Source organism: Ceratotherium simum, chromosome 1, assembly GCF_057802395.1.
Source record: "Ceratotherium simum simum isolate JZ-2026a chromosome 1, ASM5780239v1, whole genome shotgun sequence".
NCBI classification, from domain to species: domain Eukaryota; kingdom Metazoa; phylum Chordata; class Mammalia; order Perissodactyla; family Rhinocerotidae; genus Ceratotherium; species Ceratotherium simum.
Window position 1 is genome coordinate 105,020,933 of NC_141900.1, and position 19,807 is coordinate 105,040,739.

The window sequence follows — 19,807 nt, forward strand, 5'->3', positions numbered from 1 at the left end:
TTAAATTTGAATTTTGGATAAACAATAATATTTTAGTATAAGTATATTCCACATATTCTACAGGATATACTTATACTACACAATTATTCTTTGTTTATCTGAAATTCAAATTTTAGGCCTATATTTCATCTGGCAACTACATCTAAGGGTCAAACTAACATAGTCTACACTATCCTAATCAGTCCAGCCTCAAAGACCCTGGGTTTAACCACAAGGCTACACTGCAAAGAGCATAATATTGTCATTCTTTATAATAGTGAAAAACTGGAGCTAAATCAAAACCTCAACTGCTAGAATTATACCATCGTACATTAATTTGGTGACATGGTATGAACTCACTTAAAATAACAGCTAGAAACAAAGAGATCCATTCCATACCCATCAAAATGGCAAATATTTAAATATCTGACACTATCAAGGGTCAGGAGAAGGTGTATTACTGAACCAGGTTTGTTTTTGCCTGTCACCCGGAAAGCCAAACACCAGAAATGACGAAATTGCAGCAGAGAGAGAGTTTTAATCACAAGGCAGCCAAGTGAGGAACTGGGAGAATGAGTATCAAATTCGCCTCCTCGAAAATGGGAACTCAGGGGTACTTATGGGGTAGGGGGCAAGGTGGTCTGAAGTGTGGACATAGAAGACTGGAGGCGAGGAGAGGTCAAACTTGATGGCTCTTCATAGGATACATGTTCACAAAACTGTGGTATTAGTATGACCTGAGGGTGGAGTTTTTAGCCTCTCGATGTCAAAAGGTCACTTATCAGACATCTGCATGGGCCCAGTTGATGGGTTGGTGGTCTCAACCGGCCTGAACTGGACAAGGGTTTCTAATTCCTGAAATACAGCTCAAACACTCATTACCTTTGTGAGCCAGGCCCCGGGGGAACATTATCTATAGGAACCTATGGGGAGTCAGATAGTATATTGCCTAAACAGCACAGTTAACAATGCACGCGGGCACAACTAAAAGCTATAATCAGTAATTGCAAAAAAGAAAAAAAACTTCAGTTACTAGCTACCTACTTACCAAGGGCTAACTGTTTACCTATTTCAGGTGAAGCAATGGAAGCTCTCACGCACTGACTGTACCCCAAGACACTGATTTCAAACCTTAATTTGTATACTGACAAGAGAGTTTCACATATTGAGATATATGGGGTACCTATTCACGTTCAAAACTGATTCGGCTTGAATTAAAAAGCCTGATTTATGCCCCGTTGCGCATGCATTATACATCTGCTTTGACCATTAAAGAATACACCCTGTTAAGATAAGAATGTATACTTCCTCTCCCATGCCCCATTGGTAACGCCTATGTTAGTCGCTTTCCCAACATCAGGGTCATGTTCACCTGCTAATTTGCAACTAAATACCTCTTGGAAACTCTGAAAATGTGTCCTGGGTATGTTTAACTTATGCTCTTTGTTCTAAAAAGATATGACTGTATTGAAAACCGTGCTTCTCCAGAATGCTTTCTAAGGCCTTCCCAGGTTATAATCCTCACTCTGGCTTAAGTAAAACTCACCTAATTTCTCTTATCTATAGAATGGTTATTGGTTATCTTGCATGGACAATACAAATTGCCTGGAGATGTCAGTAACATGCAGGTTTCCGTTACTAAGCAGGTCTGCCTCGGGGCCTAAGCTTCTGCGTTTCTAACAAGCCCCAGGGACGCTGGTGTGGCTTCCCGTGGCTGTGGCTCCACAGGACTGCTGTACATCTGCACTGTCACCACCCACGTATGCGGTTTCCCACAGCTTCTCTGAAGAGCATATTGCCAAACCTTCACATTTTAACCTACATTTCTTTTATCACAAGTCAGGCTGAACATCTTGTAACATGTTTAAGCGCATTTGCCTTTCAAGAACTTCTTACATGAAGAAAAGACCCGAAGGCTACTCCTGACAAACCCCACGAGCAGACGCCACGCACAGAGCCTCGAGAACTTTAGCCGCGCCAGCAGCGGACTGTGACGTCACCCACGACGGCGGGGGCGGGGCCTGCCGTCACGTGACGCCGGCGGGCACGCGTGCTCGAGCCGAAGCTGTGGTGCGCGCACTGGGCGAGCCTGCGGCCGCCGCCGCCGCCGCCGCCGTGCCCCCTGCTGCGTTTACTCTAATGCGGCTAGGACACGGGCTGTGGCGGGAGGGAAGATGCCACAGCCTGAGTCCCGGAAAGCCGGGATCCTGCGCTGCCGGCGTCGGGGTGAGTAGCGCGCGGCCCGGCGGCGTCTGAGCCCACTCGGCCTCCGTCGTTCCCTCAGCGCCTCAGGCGAGCGGCTCCGGCGCGCGGCCCCGCGAGGGCCCCGAGGGCTAGAGGCTGCGCCCGGGGCCGGCCGCCCTCCGCGGTGTCTGACCGGCAGGCGCGGCGTGCGCCCCGTGGGCGGCGGGGTGCGGAGCGAGCAGTCGCGGCAGACCGCGGCCCCGCCCCGAGGAACCGCCCGAGGGCCGGGGTCAGCCCTGGGGCCGGGGTGCGGGCTGCGCGCGGTGCGTGCGAGTGGCGGAGGCCGCCGTCGTGTCCGGCCCCGCCGCGCTGTCCGCGGGGGAGCCCAGCGCCGTGCGGCTCAGCCTGGAGACGAGAGCAAAGGGTAGTGGCCCGGAAATGATTGCGGAAAATTTCAGACCTGTGAAAAGCTGAGCGAATTGAGTAGTGCGCCTCCGGGACTCAACTCTCAGTGTCCGTCATGTTCAGGCTGTGTTCACGTTTCCCTGAAAGTCGCAATTTTTCTTTTTTATGATTGGATTGTGCGGGGTCAGGAGTTTGGCCGGGTCCGCACGTGGCTTTGGTCGTTGAGCCTTTTAAATTTCCCTTTTCTTTTTCTTTGCAGTATGCTTGTTGAAGGAATCAGGCCGTCTTGCACAGTTTCCCACGTTGTTAAAATACATGCCGTTTGGACAAATTAAAAATATCGAGTCTCCTCCCTCCAGTTCTGGTAGACGCACCCTTGCGGGAGTGTTGAAGTGCTCAGGACGGACTAGCTTTGCTTATTTTCATCTTCAGAGGAGATTTGGTCCATCGTGCCTTTTTACTTTGTGTGATGAAAATGGTTGTTTGGTTTTCCAAATATAAAATGAAATTGTAACTTGGAATGTGCTTTTCGAACGACTGCTACGTACCAGCAAAACTCGGTGCTGCTACTCCTCCCCCAAAGCACAGTGTTCGGCCAGACTTTTCAGACTTTTTTTTTTTTTCTGCACTCAGTTCTTTGCTTTTGCCTAGAAATTCCACATGTTGAGCTCTGCTCTGCCTTCGGAAAAATTGAAAGCAGAAAACTTCGCTCTACCCTCAAGATGTATCAGTTGAGCTTTTCAAGTTAAACGGTGGAAGTTTTCACGGCTTCTGTTGATAATTTCTGTGCTGTTCCTTGCATTTTGGGTTTTATCTTCTAAACTTAAACAAAATTATTGTGATAAAAAAAAGTGTACAATTCAGAGGCGTGAAGTACATTCACAATATTGTGGCACCATCACCACTATTTCCCAAGAATTTCCCAACGTTTCTCATCAGCCCGCACAGAAACTCTGTAACCGTTAAGCAGTAAGTGCCCCTTCCTCCTCCCCCCAGCCCTTTCTGTCTTGTGAATTTGCCTATTCTAGATAACTCGTAGAAGTGGAATTAGACAATACCTGTCCTTTTGTGTCTGGCTTATTTCACTGAATGTTTTCAAGGTTCATCAATGTTGTAGCATGTATCAGACACTATTCCTGTTTGTGGTTGAATAATATTCCGTTGTGTGGCCATATCCCAATTTGTTTATCCGTTCATCTGTGATGGATAGTAGGCAGTTTCCAGCTTTTGGCTACTGTGAATAATGCTGCTATGAACACGCGTTACATGTATCTGTTCAAGTCTCTGTTTTGGATTGTTTGGGGTATATACCTGTTAGCGCCCGAGAAGGGTGGGGGGTCATCTGCCGGCCACAAGATGTGCCAATAGTCAAGAGGCAAGGAGGTAGGAAAGAAAGGACCTGACTACAGCTTGCAGTAAGGGGGAAGATGGCCAGCTAATGTCAGAAAGAACCATCTTACAGAACAAAGGCTACAGGCCAGTTGTATAGGTGCAGGTCTCCGTGTGGGGCAGACATCTGCTCTTAGTTCCTGATAGTCTTCTGTGTTACTGGATATGCATCAGAGACCTGAGCGATGCACTACACCCTGATCTTTCAGTTGTCATTGATGGCTATCAGCATAGACTCTGCCCTGGGGTCACCACATTCTTAAGGAATGCAAAAGAACAAAGTTATCAACTTATAGCAGCTGGGAGGGGCTGTAAAATCCACAGAGCATGTCTGGGTTAGTTAATCAGAGGTCATTCAAAGTTACAATATGGTTTCTGTTGTACAGTACGGCTTCTCTTGCGTCGACCTTGTGTTGAGCCGTGACATGTCTAGGAGTGGAATTGCCGATTCATGTCGTAAGTCTATGTTTAACTTTTTGAGGAACTAACAAACTCTTCTTCACATTTGAAAAACTGCTTTCTTAAAGACTCTCGTGCCTTACTAATTGCTAAATCTTAGGGCCCCCCCTTGACTCCAGCTGGCTTGATCTCTGTGTAAATCTTTGTGACACCTCACGTTGCTGGTCAGTGCACCCTCTTGAGGTTCTCCGGCTTTGTGATCCTTCTCATGTCCTTTATGGGCTCTTCCTTCTCCACACGGTCCTTAAATATGCATGTCCCTAGAGGTTCAGTGCCTGCTCCCTAATCTATTTTGAGCTCTTTGTTACTTAAACCCTCCTCTGCTATTATTTCCATGTAATTTAAACTATAATTTTGATGTCTATTTTTAACTCTGAGGCTTAGATTTGAATTTCAAGTAGTGGGCACCACCGTATCAGTATTCTCTGAATGCACCCTGTCCAAAAGAAAATTCATCTTCTATTAATCCTCCCAAACCTGTTCTCTCCCTGCTCCCAGCCCCTAAGACTTGAAAGCTGGGTGTTGTTTTTATTCCGCCTTTCTCCCTTAGCGTCCTGTGTCCAGCCAAGTTGCCGAGTACAGACAGTCCTGCCTCTGATCCTCCTTTCCACTGACGTCCACAGCTCTACATCAAGCTCTGATTGCCTCTTGGATGTCTTTGATTTCTTTTAATGTTTTCAATGTCTTTGTCTTATGTTTGTCTGTATAAAAGCTTGAATAATAGACTCGTTCTTAGTGAAGCAATTAATAAATTTTATATCAATAGGAACAGCCACCAGCTACTTAATTAACAGAGGTTGGCATTGGGGAATCACTAAGCTAAGATGGAACACTAGCAGAAAGGGAAGAGCTGAGAAAAGAAAACGAAGAACACTAAAAAAAACAACGGTAGGCAGGAATATCTTAAGAGCAAGAGAAAACTGAACAACAGAGGGGAAAAAAGTAACACAAAGGAGTTGAAACCATTTAATGACATATATTAACAGAAGTAAGAACCTATAAATCGGGCCAAGACAGCCTTGACATTCTCCTCAGCTTGACTAAGCTTTAGATAGGTTTCTTCCCGACTACAGGCCCCTGACCTCCCTTTTCTTCGAGAATTTAAACTTGCAATTATAAATACTTTCTCTGTTCCTTTGAGATGTAAATCTTCTCCTAGCTTGTTGCCAGCTTTACAACCCAGCAACGTCTTTCTCAAGGATCTGGGAGCCATGTCTTTGAAATGCGATCATCAAGAAAAATAGTGCCTCTATTGCCCAGCCTCTGTCGGGGGGTAGGAACATAACTTCTGTGTGCGCCAATTAGCAAATATAGTTGTCCTAATCACAATGCCCAACCTCTCCCCTAATGTCCTCCAGTACTTTTTTACTGTTTCACCTCAGTGCTTAAAAACTCTCCCACCTTCTGTTTTAGTGGAGTTGAGTTCAATCTCTCTACCTTATTGCAATAGTCTTGACTCTATCACAATGTCGGATTGCCTCTTAGGCAATCAGTTTTCCTTAGGAAAACTTAAGTTTTCCTAACTGGACTCCCTGGTTCTAGATTTTTTTTTCTCTGTACCAAACCATTTTACACACTGCTCCTAGAGTTTTCTTCTTAAGACATGTTTGCTTAAAGACACTAGTTTTTGCGTGCAGAACAAGTTAATTCTCTTCCTCCGGGTCAGAGCCCCAGCCTGTCCACAAGAAATTAATCCCCTTCCACTAGCCTTATCCAGCCAGCGTGTGTTCATTATAGCCATCCATTCCACTTGCTATTCTATTTGGAAAACTAAAAACAAATACATGTTGCAGTTTCCCAAGGCCTGAGCTTTCTGTTTGAAATATTTCAGTATTTGGCCATTGAAGTCTTAATCTTTAAAGTCAAACTTAAATCTCAGCTTCTATGAGAAATTTTCTTCAAGTTTTTCATACAAAAGTAATTTCTCCTCCATACTTGTTTCTATATAGTTTGTTTATATCTTTATTATAGCACTTTTAGAGTTTGCTTTAGGATATGCCCAAATTTTCACCCGATTTATTATTTCTTTTCTTTTTTTTTGAGGAAGATCAGCCCTGAGCTAACATCCATGCTAATCCCCCTCTTTTTGCTGAGGAAGACTGGCCCTGGGCTAACATCTGTGCCCATCTTCCTCTACTTTATGTGGGACGCCGCCACAGCATGGCCTGACAAGCAGTGCCTCAGTGCGCACCTGAGATCCAAACCCAGGCCGCCAGCAGCGGAGCGTGTGCGCTTAACTGCTACACCACGGGGCTGGCCCCCGATTTATTATTTCTTTAGGGTTTTTGTTCTTAGAGAAAGTGAGATTACTGACTAAAGGGTATAAAGGTTTTTAAGGCTCCTCTGCCATTGTCAAACTGCTTTTTATTTTTATTTATTTATTTTTTTGGTGAGGAAGATCGGCCCTGAGCTAACATCCATGCCCATCTTCTTCTATTTTGTATATGGGATGCTGCCACACCATGGCTTGATGAGCAGTGCGTAGGTCCGTGGCCAGGATTTGAACCTGCGAGTCCCGGGCCATCCAAGTGGAGTGTGCAAACTTAACCACTTTGCCTCCGAGCTGGCCCCTCAAACTGCTTTTTTAAAAGACCCTGCAATTTATAATTTCATCACTGAAAAATATATCATTTAACTACCAGTACTTCAGTGAGTATTAAAAACATTGCTAGAGCCAGCCCCTGTGGCCTAGTGGTTCAAGTTCAGTGCTGACTGCTTTGGCAGCCCCCGGTTCACTTCCCAGTAGAGGAACCACACCACCCATCTGTCAGTCTGTCAGTTGCCGTGTGTGGCGGCAGCTCACATAGAAGAACCAGAATGACGTACAACTACGATATACAACCATGCAGTGGGGGGCTTTGGGGAGGGGGAAAAAAAAGGAAGACTGGCAACAGATGTTAGCTCAGGGCATATCTTTTCCTGCAAAAAAAAAAGTTGCTACTTTGAGAGTTAGAAAACAGTATCTTATTTTCATTTGCAAGTCTTTACCAATTTTTGAAACTGAAGACTTTTCCATATGTATTTCCAGTATTCATCCATGTTTTTCATTTATCAGTAGTTCGAAAAATGCTCTTTATAGGTAGAGTCCCAGCCCTGGCATGACAGAATAGAGCAGGGTTTCTCAAACTTGGCATTGTTGACATTTTGGGTCAGATAATTCTTTGTTGCCAGGGACTGTCCTGTGCATTGTAGGATGTTTAATAGCATCCCTGACCTCTACCCACCAGATGCTAGTAGGATTCCCCCCAGTTATGACAACGAAAAACATTTCCAAACATTGCCAAAAGACCCCAGGGGTTGCCAGATTTTCCCAGACATTGCCAAATATCTCGGCCCCTGGCTAAGAACCACTGGAGTAAAGTATAGAGAGTGAACTTAGAGCTCCAACACTGTAACGTCACTGGCACAATCTACCCTTCTGACTACTTTGCATCTCTACACGCCTTTCAACACACATTTCCATGTGAACATTCTGTTATCTAGACTAAATTGTAAAGTTAACTCCAATGAAACGTGTATTAAATAATGAAGAGGAAGCAGGAGTGAGGAGAAAATAGTGCCTTTGACTCCATGGACAAGAATTAGTTGAGGACTAAATCGTATAAGGACATTATAACCCCTAGAAGCCAACATATATACAGAGCTCAATACTTAATATAAGAGTCGGAGCATTTTTTTGTTGGGTGATATATATGTATCTATACATCGTGTGTGTGTATATTTAAAAGTTTTATTATGGAGAATTTCAGACTCTTAAAAAAACTATTAGTAGTCAATCTTTTTTCATCTATAACCCCACCTATCTTACCTCCTATTGGTTAATTAGAAGCAAATCTCAGATATCATAGGATTAGGTGACATTAGCAGGATAAAACAAGTTCCATTCTGACCTCCAATCTTTTTTTAATAAGCTTTTTATTTTAGACTTACAGAAAATTGCAAAGATAGTACTGAGAGTTCTTACAAATCCCATACTGAGTTTCCCCTGTTATTTCCAACTTACATTAATGTGGTACAGTTATCACAATTAATGAGCTAATATTGATACATTATTATTAAGTAATATCCATACTTACTCAGATTTTCTTAGTTTTTACCTAATGTCCTTTTTCTGTTCTAAGGACAATAGGTAAGAACCAAGGGTCCCATCCAGGATACCACATTGCATGTAGTCATTGTGTCTCCTTAGACTCTTCTTGGCTGTGACCGTTTGTGAGACTTTCCTTGTTTTTGATGACCTTGACAGTTTTGAGGAATATTGGTCAGGTGTTTTGTAGAATGTCTGTCAACTGGGATTTGTCTGATGTTTTTCTCACAATTGGGAATATGGATTTGGAGGAGGAAGACCACAGAGCTGCAGTGTCATTTTCATCACACCATATAAGGGTGTATACTATCATCATGTTGTTAATCTTTTTTTTTTTTTTGAGGAAGACTGGCCCTGAGCTAACATCTGTTGCCAATCTTTCTGTTTTTTTATTTTTTCTCCCCAAAGCACCCAATACATAGTTGTATATCCTAGTTGTAGGTCCTTCTAGTTCTTCTATGTGGGATGCTGCCTCAGCATGGCTTAATGAGCGGTAAGTAGGTCTGCGCCCAGGATCCAAACTGGCGAACCTCGCCAAAGTGAAGCGCTTGAACTTAACCGCTGTGCCACCGGGCCAGCCCCATCATGTTGTTAATCTTGATCACTTGGCTCAGGTAGTGTTTTTCAGGTTTCTCCACTGTGAAGTTACTCTTTTTCTGCTGTACTCTTTGAAAGGAAGTCTCTCTGCACGGCCCACACTTAAGGAGTGGAGGTTATGCTCCACTTTCTTGAGGACAAAGTATCTAAATAAATTATTTGGAACTCTATAGGGAGACATATTTTATTCTACCCTACTTATTATTTATTCAGTGATTTATGTTAGTATGAACTCACGGATATTTATCTTGTACTTTTGGTTGTAGTGCAATACCACTTTATTTTTGTTGCTCAGATTATTCTAGCTATGGCCATTGTGAGCTCTTTCAGTTGGTTCCATCTGTTCCTTTGGCATACCCCCATCATTGTGGGTTTGTATTTCTTTTTCTTTTTTTTTTTTTTTTTGGCACTTCCTTTCTGGCAATACAGGGTGCTCCAGGTTTGTATTGTATATTTCCTGCCCCAGTCCTAGAATCAGTCATTTCTCCAAGGAGCCTTGGTTCCTTTTACTGGAGAATGCTATTAGAAACCAAGATTCGGGGGCTGGCCCGGTGGTGTAGCGGTTAAGTTTGTGTGCTCCAGTTCAGCGGCCCAGGGTTCCCAGGTTCGGATCCTGGGCATGGACCTACGCCCGGCTCATCAAGCCATGCTGAGGCAGTGTCCCACATAGAGCAACTAGAAGGATGTACAACTATTACATACACCTATCTACTGGGGCTTTGGGGAGAAAAAAGGAAAAAAGGAGCAAGATTGGCAACAGATGTTAGCTCAGGGCCAATCTTCCTCAAAAAAAGAGAAAAAACTTAAAAAAACAAACAAACCCACCCAGATTTGGGCACTCGGTGTGCTTGTTGTTACAGGGGTATCATTATTCCAGGACCTCTCAGCTGACAAACAAGGAAATATATGTGTATGTACTAATCCTTGTATATACATATATGTAAATATTTATATGTGTAACCATCTATATCTAAAGCTAACATATTAAGCTAAACGTGTTCATACTGATGTCTTGAACTCTAATTCATTACCACATGGATTATTCTAGCCTTCTGCCCTTGCTTATCTGTAACTTTCTACTCTATGGTGGTCCCATAAGATTAGTGCCACATAGCCTGGGTGGGTAGTAGGCTACACCATCTAGGTTTGTGGAAGTAGACTCCGTGATGTTCGCATGACGAGGAAATCGCCTGAGGATGCGTTTCTCAGAACATATCCCTTTTGTTAAGTGACGCATGACTGTATATATATATAGTGTTTTCAGAATTGTTAACCTGTATTTTTTGGGGAAACAACTTTATTAACCTAGAGTACAGTGCATATGTACAGTTCTATTTGCCTTTAGTCTTACAGACTCCAATCATTTCCAAAGTTGTCAGTGCCTTTTCTGCCTACTCCCTTCAGTGAGGTTGTTTCATACATTTGTAATACAGTTAGTTTTTCTTTATCACATTTTGCATTGCATTCTAGGATCCCTTGAGCTCAGAAGTAATCTTTTCTTAATTTGCATATATTAAGGTTCACTCTTTGTTAGGTAAAGTTTTATGGGTTTTGACAAATGCACAGTGTCATGTATCCTCCTCTGGGATATCATACAGAATAGTTTAACTATCCTAAAAAAAAAATCTCCTGTGCTTCTCCTATTCAACCCTCACCCTCCCCAGCCTTTGAGCCTCTGGCAACCACCAGTCTGTTCATCATCTCTGTAGTTTTGTCACAGCTAGATCTTAGGTTAGCATGAGGGAAGCCATCTCAGGGAAAGGAAGCAGTGTTGTAACTGATCCTGACTCACTAGTCTCTGAGAATGCACTCTAGCTTGCACGTAGCCTGGATGATTAAACACCTCTCACTTTTGCAAAATACATGATCTGCTAGTTCTATGACTCTTGCTTACGTATATCTCCCAGCTGTGATAAGGATAACTGTTCTGTGAGTTCCCCAGGAATATGATGACCTCCAGAGAGAAAAACTCTGTGGTGGTACCTGTCACGAATGACAGAAGAAAGAGATAATAAGGTGGCTTAAAGTTTGTCACACTGGATGATGGACATCCCAAAACCCCCTCCTTCCCTGCCCATTTCCCCTATATAACTGCCTCAAGATTCTGTATGACTTTAAGATGGTTCTTTAGGACACTAGTCTACCATCTTCCGATTGTGCTAGCTAATCGTATAAATTTTCCCTTTTCAACCACTGACTCGTTTGCAGTTGATTGGCACTGGAATGCAGCAGGCAGAAGGGGGCCCTTTTTGCTTGGTTACAGTTTCACCTTTTCCAGAATGTCATATAATTGGAGTCATACAGTATGTAGCCTCTTCAAGCTGACTTTTTAATAAAATGCACTTAAGATTCTTCCGTATCTTTGTGTGGCTTAATAGTTTCTTTCTTTCTTTTTTTTTTTTTTTTGTAGAATAATATTCCCTTGTACAGATGTACCACTGTTGGTTTATCCATTCACCTTTTGAGGGACATCTCGGTTGCTTCTAAGTTTTGGCAATTATGAATAAAGTTGTTATAAATGTGTGCAGGTTTTTGTGGGTGAGTTTTGGTAGTTTCTAGGAATTTGTTTATTTCATTTTAACTTATCATATTTGTAGGTATAGAGTAGTTTGTAGTATTTCTTTATTATCCTTTTAATGTCTATGGGATCAGTAGTGATGTTCCCGCCTTCATTTCTGATATTGGTGGTCTGCCCAGAGGTTTATCAGTTTCATTGATCTTTTTAAAGAACCAGCTTTTGGTTTCATTGATTTTTCTCTTATTTTTCTGTTTTCCATTTCATTGGTTTCTGCTCTAATTTTTAGTATGTATTTTGTTCTGATAGCCTTGGGCTTAAATTGCTCTTTTTTCTCTGGTTTTCTAAAGTAAAAGGTTAGGTTATTGATTTCAGATCTTTCTTCTTTTTTAATATAGGCATTTAATGCTATAAATTTCCCTCTAAGCACTGCTTTTGCTGAATCTCACAAATTTTGATAAGTTGTATTTTTATTTCATTTAGTTAAAAAAAAATGTTTTTTTCTTTTTTGTGAGGAAGATCAGCCCTGAGCTAACATCCATGCCAATCCTCCTCTTTTTGCTGAGGAAGACTGGCCCTGGGCTAACATCTGTGCCCATCTTCCTCCACTTTATTTTATTTTATTATTATTATTTTTTGTGAGGAATATTGGCCCTCAGCTAACATCTGCCAATCCTCCTCTTTTTGCTGAGGAAGACTGGCCCTGGGCTAACATCCATGCCCATCTTCCTCTACTTTATATGGGACGCCGCCACAGCACGGCTCCATGAGCAGTGTGTTGGTGCATGCCCGGGATCCGAACCGGTGAACCCCAGGCCACCACACTGGAGGGCATGCACTTAACCGCTTGTGCCACTGGGCCGGCCCCTCTTCCTCCACTTTATATGGGACACTGCCACAGCATGGCCTGACAAGCGGTGTGTCAGTGTGCACCCGGGATCCGAACCCGGGCTGACAGCAGCAAAGCGCGTGCACTAACCGCTACACCACGGAGCTGGTCCCAGTTCAAAAATATTTTTAAATTTCTCTTAAGACTGTTTAATTTCCACACATCGGGGGATTTTTTAGCTTTCTGTTACTGATTTCTAGTTTAATTCCATTGTGTTTAAGAACATACTTTGTATTTCTATTTGTTTAAATCTGTTAAAGTGTGTTTTATGGCCTAGAATGCGGTCTACATTGGTGAATGTGGGCTAGAAAAGAATGTGTATTCAGGTGTTGGATGGAGTTTTCTGTAAATGTCGATTAGATCAAGTTGATTGATAGCGCTATTCAGGTCATCTCTTTCCATATTGATTTTCTTTTGGCTTGATCCATCAATTACTGACAGTGTTGTTGAAGTCTCTGTAATAGTGGATTTGTCTCTTTCTCTTCATTTTTCTCAGTTTTTGCTTCATGTGTTTCGATACCTTCTTGTTAGGTATCAGAGATAACGTTCAAGATTATGTCTTCTTGGGGGAATTGTCTTTATTGTTATATAATGACCCTCGTTATTCCTGATTATCAAAGTCTGCTTTGTCTCAATATAATTACTCCAGCTTTCTTTTGGTTAGTGTTAGAATGGTATATCTTCCCATCCCTTTACTTTTTTTTTGGTTTCTTTTTTTTTTTTGAGGAAGATTGGCTCTGAGTTAACATCTGTTGCCAATCTTCCTCTTTTTTTTCCTCCCCAAAGCCACCATACATACTTGTGTATCATAGTTGTAGAGTTATAGCTCTTCTATATGAGACACCACCTCAGCATGGCTTGATGAGTGGTGAATAGGTCTGCGCCCAGGATCCGAAGCGGAATGCGTGAACTTCACTGCTACGCCACCAGGCCGGCCCCATGTCTTTCCATCCCTTTACTTTTAACATATCTAAGTCTTTATATTTAAAGTTAGTTGCTTGTAGACAACATACAGTTGGATCATTTTTTGTTTTGTCCACTGTCACAATCTCTCTCTTTTGATTGGTGTATTTAGACCATTCACATTTGAAGTGATTATTGATATAGTTGGATTAATATCTTCCGTGTTTGTAAGTGTTTTGTATTCATTGGTTATCCTTTTGTTTCTTTTTAATCAGGCATTTTATATTTTATAAAATTATAACTTTAATCTCCTCTCTTAGCTTGTATTAGTTTCCTATTGCTACTGTAACAAAATAACACAAACTTAGTGGTGTAAAACAACACAATTTAGTATCTTACAGTTCTGGAGGTCAGAGGTTTGAAATGGGTCTCAGTGGGCTAAACTCAAGGTGTTAGCAGGGCTGCATTACTTTCTGGAGGCTCAAGGGGAGAATCCATTTCCTTACCCCTTTAAGTTTCTAGAAGCCACCCACAATCCTTGACTCATGTCCCTCTTCCTCTGTCTTCAAAGCTAGCAATAGTGGGTCGAGTTCCTCTTACATTGCATCATTCTAATCTCCTCTTTTGCCTCTCTCTTCCACATTTAAAGACCCTGTGATTACATTAGGCCCACCCAGATAATCTCTGTATTTTAAGGTCATATAATTAGCAACGTTAATTCCATCTGCTACCTTAATTCTGGGGGTTGGGACATGGATATTTCTGGGGGAACATTATTCTGCATACCCCATAGCATATCAATTTTTATACCTCTCTTAAAAAACTTTTTCGTGATTGCCCTCGAGTTTACAATATACATTTTAAACTAATCTGAATCTGCCTTAAAGTAACACTGTGTTGCTTGACATATTGTACAGGTACCTTATTTTATTTTATTTTTTTTGTGTGAGGAAGATCAGCCCCGAGCTAACATCCATGCTAATCCTCCTCTTTTTGCTGAGGAAGACTGGCTCACAGCTAACATCTATTGCCAGTCCTCTTCCCCTTTTTCCCCAAAGCCCCAGTAGATAGCCGTTATGTCATAGTTGCACATCCTTCTAGTTGTTGTATGTGGGACGCGGCCTCAGCATGGCCGGAGAAGCGGTGCGTTGGTGCGCGCCTGGAATTCGAACCTGGGCCGCCAGCAGTGGAGTGCATGCACTTAACCGCCATGCCACGGGGCCGGCCCCTGCAGATACCTTATTAATTGAGTAGTCCCAGTTTCTCCCTCCCATCCCTGTGACATTGCTGTCATTCATTCATTCACTTATCAGTATGCTGTGATCACCCAATACATTGTTAGTATTATTACTTTCAACAGATAGTTGTCTTTTAGATCAATTAAGAATAAAAAAAATAAAAGATATTATTTTCATTTAATTTATTTCTTCTGTGATGTTCTTTCATTTATGTAGATCTAGGTTTCTAACCTATATCATTTTCCTTTTGCTTGAATTTCTTTTACTGTTTCTTGCAGGGCAGGTCTGCTGGTGATGAATTCCTCAGTTTTTGTTTGGCTGAGAGAGTCTTGATTTCTCCTTCACATTTGAAGGATAATATCCGTGGATATAGAATTTTAAGGTGGTGGGTTTTTTTCTTTCATACTTTAAATATTTCATTCTGTTCTCTTCTTGCTTGCATGATTTCTGATGAGAAGTCCGTTATAATTCTTACTCGTTTTCCTCTGTAGATAAGGTGTTTTTCCCTCTCTGTGGCTTCTTTTCAAGATTTTCTGTTTGTCTTTGAGTTTCTGACTGTGGTATACCCAGATGAGGGTTTTGGGAGTATTTAATCTGCTTGGTGTTCTCTCATCTCCTAGAGTCTGTCATTAATTTTGGAAAATTCTTGGCCATTATTACTTCAAATATTTCTTCTGCTTCCTTTTTTCTTTCTTTTCCTTCTGATATTCCAATAATGTGTATGTAATACTTTCCGAGATTGTCCCACAATTCTTGGATGTGCTGTTTTTTTCATTCTTTTTCCTCTTTGTATTTCAGTTTGGGAAGTGTCTATTGACTTATATTCAAGCTCACTGATTCTTTCTTCAGCTGTGTGGAGTCTACTGATGAGCCCAAGGCAGGCATTCTTCATTGCTGTTACAAGTGTTCTTGATTTTTAGCATTTCCTTTTGATTCTTAAAGTTTCCATCTCTCTGTTTACAATATCCGTCTATTCTTGCATATTTTCTTTTTTTTTTTCCATTAGAGCTCTTAATATATTATACAGATATTTTAAATTCCTTGTCTGATAATCCCAAAATTTGTGTCATCTGAGTCTGGTTCTAATGATTGCTTTGTTTCTTCAGACTGTCTTTTCTCTTGCCTTTTGGTATGCCTTGTATTTTTATTGTTGTTTTTTGTTTTTTTGTTTTTTTTTTTTAAAGATTTTTTATTTATTTATTTTCCCCCAAAGCCCCAGCAGATAGTTGTCTGTCATAGCTGCACATCCTTCTAGTTGCCGTATGTGGGACGCGGCCCCAGCATGGCCAGAGGAGCGGTGCGTCGGTGCGCACCCGGGATCCGAACCCGGGCCGCCGGCAGCACAGTGCGCGCACTTAACCCCCAAGCCACGGGGCCGGCCCTTTATTGTTGTTTTTGAAAGCCGGACATGTTCTATCAGGTGATAGGAACTAATAGGGATTTGGCTGTGCTGAATGTTTGCTGTAGCTGTAGGTGTCAGAGCCTTCAGATTCTCCTGGTGTCCTTGTTTTTATCTGCCCTCTTGACTTTGGGGTTTTCCAAGTACTCTTCCCCAGAGAGAGTCTGTGTCTTGCAGCTCTTTCAGCTGTAACCCACCTTTATTATATTTGGAGCCCTGTTGGTGTGGTGCTAAAGTGTGGGGAAGTAAGAGTTCTATAATCTGATCAGATCTCAGCCTGTGTCTCAGGGCTATAACCTTCACAAGTGTTCTCCAGTGGTGTAGCTTGTTTTCCCCTGCAACCTACTCCCTTCCCTAGCTGCAGAGTTTCCAATCTATTTCCTGGAAGCCTTGACCTTTGTTGATTATCTTTTCCCCCTTAGGTTTGGCTGGAAGGCTAGAAGGGGCTGGAGTGGGAGGAATGCCTTTTCCCAACCAGGAGAAAGCTCTGACAATATCTTTTCCCCTGGAGCATATGCCTTGGTTATGGAGAAGGCTGTGGGTGTGTTTCACAATGTTTACTTTTCCCCTTCCCTAACAGTCAGGAGGAGCTCTTTCTGCGATCTTCACCTTCACTGTGAGGACCTGGTGGGGTTAGTTTAGGTAAAGCGCACAGAACTGTGCCCCCCACCCCCATCCCTGGCGTTCCTCTCTCTCACACCAGTTCCCACCCAGCCTCCAGCACCGGTTTATGGCTCCACCAGCTTCTGCTCCAGGTAGGCAGATCTCAGCGTGTCTCCAGATTTTCCGTGGCATTTTGCCCTATAACCTCAGTTCTCTAAGGGGTCCAAAGTGTCATTGATTGTCAGTTTGTCCAGCTTTTTCTTGCTGTAAGGATGGGAGTCACGGCTTCTAAGCTCTTTTCATGTTGGAGGTGAAAGCAGAAGTCACCCCCATTCTTTTTAACTTAGATTTTATGACTTATCATCTTGAGTGAACTAGATGCAGAGGTCCAGGACTGCGGTGTTGTATCTAGCTTTGATTATGTAGGCTAAATTTGCTATTTTATGTTTATCAGCTGATTAATAATGATTTCAAGCTACATTGCCTGATAGGTTTTGCTTTCCTCAGAAAAGATTATCACTTTGAAATGTTCTTTTCTTGCAGGTATAAAAATATCTTGCAACTCTTCAGAAAAACTTTTTGTATGCATGCATTATTTTGTACTTTATAGGCAACAAAAACTATAAAAGCTCCATCTTTATTAAATTTTCTGTTTACAAATAAAAAATTAGTACGTGTAAGAATTTGTCGAGTTGTCCTTTTTCTGCTGAAACCTGATTTTATGAGTTTGAGTTCCTCCAGAAGCAAATCTTGAGATAGAAATTCAAATCCAAGTTTATGTGTGAGGCAATCCCAGGACACACCAGTAGGGGAAGGAGTAAGTGAGAGAGGTAGGAAAGTCAGCCAGTAAAGGGTACGTTTCAAGCCAGTTTCCATTGTGGGCAACTAAAACTTAATCATGCTGGGGAACTCTGGGAGCCAGTGTAGAATACAGGTGCCAGAGTTATCCGAAGGGGAAGGGTATGGGGGAGCTGGGTGTTTTTACCAGTCCATTGTTGAGGGCTGCCTCCAGGGAGGTACATTCTCCCACACTTGTGGGCCTGCCCTGAGCGTGGGCAGATGGGCTCTACAGGCCAGAGATACAGGGGCTGGCAGTTGGAAGCCAGACCTGTGCAGGATGGTAAGGCTCAGGAGGATGTGCAAATGACAGTGTCTGCCATACTGATTTCCTGCAGCTTGATTGAACAGAATGAGCTAGGATAGAAATTGACCGTTTGCCAGATGGATTAGGTTTGTCAATTTTCTAAACCTCTTGAGGTGGTAGACTGCATTCAGAAATGAGTTTACTAAAAAAGGCCCAAGATTCTGTCACATTATGATTGGCTGATGGTCTCTTTTTGGCAATAACTAGCCTGTTCACTTTGTAATGCAAAATCAACAGTTTAGAACATAGCCCTGGCCTTGTGCTTCTGGTAATGGCAGGCTGGATAACCTAGTTCAAGCCTGTTGATGCTTCTGAAAAGCATGAGAATTTTCAAGATAGTAAAGAATTACTGGGCTAAGATTTAGGAGATGATAGAAATCTAGAGAGCTGAACATCTTGCTTGGGGCCACTCTTGCCATTCGTATTTGCTATTCTGGAAAAGCAGTTGAGAGGCTGAGCAGTGTAGTTGACAGACTTACAGGGTAGGAGAACAGAAGCTAGAGTCTAGGACTTGCCATAGGTGAGAATCCTGGTGAACCAACCATGGTTAATGTTGAAATCTTGAAAGGCTGCAGCCTGGAATACAAGTGGAGTGGGAGTACACTAGCCTTTGCCTGAACTGGAGCCCTGCTAAGTCATTTAGGGGAGTTTAGCAAATTTCAAATGCTGAATTGCATTAACGTGATCTCACATTGCTGGTGACCCCATGTACCTAACAGAAGCAAATGAAAATCCTCTCTAGAGGAAAATAACATCATCTTAGGCCTCAAGTTATTTCTGAAATGATTTTTCAAATACAGTGTCCAGCACACAATCAAATCAGTGTAACTAGGCATGCCAGAAGACAACCTGAACAAGAACCAACACAGATAACAGACGGTAGAAACAGGCATTTTAGACAGTGGGAAAAGCACAGACCATAAAACATGTTTACTATGTTCATGGAGATAAAAGCTGAACTTAAATATTTCAGCAAGGAACTGGAAATTATATAAAGGGACAGAGCAGATTTGAAAAAGAATCAACTAAATACTAGATCTAAAAAATACAACTGAAATTAAGAATTCAGTGGATTAATAGCAGATTAGAAAAGTAATGAACTGAAAGATCAGAAGACTTCCCTGAATGAAGTATGAGAGAAAAGGGATGGAAAACACTGAAGAGTGTGTAAGAAATATGGAGGATATAGTGAGAAAGTGTAATGTATATTTGATTGGAATCCTAGAAGGAGAGGAAGGAGAATGGAATAGAAGGAATATTTGAAGAAATAATGGCTGAGTATTTTGAAAACTGATGAAAGATAAGAATCCACAAAATAAGAGATCCTAAGCAGGATAAAGTGTTTTTTTTTTTTTTTTTAAGTTTTCTATTTCTAAATAATAGTCTATGGCTCATTTTCTTTAGAGTGAGTTGCTTGCGTCCTGCCTGCCTGCCTGCTTTCCATCCTTCTTCCCACCCTCCCCTCCTTCCTTCCCTTTCTTTCTTTTTTTTTTTGTAAGGAAGATCAGCCCTGAGCTAACATCTGCCAATCCTCCTCTTTTGCTGAGGAAGACTAGCCCTGGGCTAACATCTGGCTGATCTTCCACTTTATTTGGGACGCCACCACAGCATGGCCTGACACGCGGGTGCCGGTGCACGCCCAGATCCAAACCCCAGCCGCAAGCAGCGGAGCGCGCGCACTTAATTGCTATGCCACTGGGCTGGCCCCTCTCCTTCTCTTTCTTTCTGATTTTAGCAGTGGTTTTCAGTATTCTGCTGAGGATGTGTTTTTCTAACATGAAGAATTACACAGTCTTTTATCACATTTCTATAATTTATATATTGGACTTCCAAAGATTTTGATTGGAAAAAATGATGTAACTGCTATTTGAATTGAAATTCATTGAGATAGAAAAATATTAAAGACAAGATAGGCTTTCCAGACCTAATGATTCTATAATACAGGAATTTCGGGCAGAATATTTAGGGGACAAAGCCCCTCACTAGCACCCCTCAGTCATGGTCACAGGTCGTCCC

General features: G+C 42.1%; 1 protein-coding gene across 6 annotated transcripts in view; it reads left to right on the plus strand.

Moving 5' to 3' along the window:
- Positions 1–2,042: 2,042 nt before the first annotated feature.
- Positions 2,043–19,807, plus strand: part of GALNT11 (polypeptide N-acetylgalactosaminyltransferase 11) — a 66,309-nt gene continuing 48,544 nt past the window's right edge. For 3 of the 6 annotated variants that reach the window (XM_004430591.3, XM_087433357.1, XM_087433366.1), the window contains exon 1: positions 2,043–2,205. The gene's annotated coding sequence lies outside the window, so the exon portion shown is untranslated. Of the gene's footprint in view, positions 2,206–2,827; positions 3,538–4,343; positions 4,414–16,667; positions 16,800–19,807 lie in introns of those variants that run through there. The other 3 variants (XM_087433346.1, XM_087433342.1, XM_087433354.1) reach the window with 3 other exon arrangements.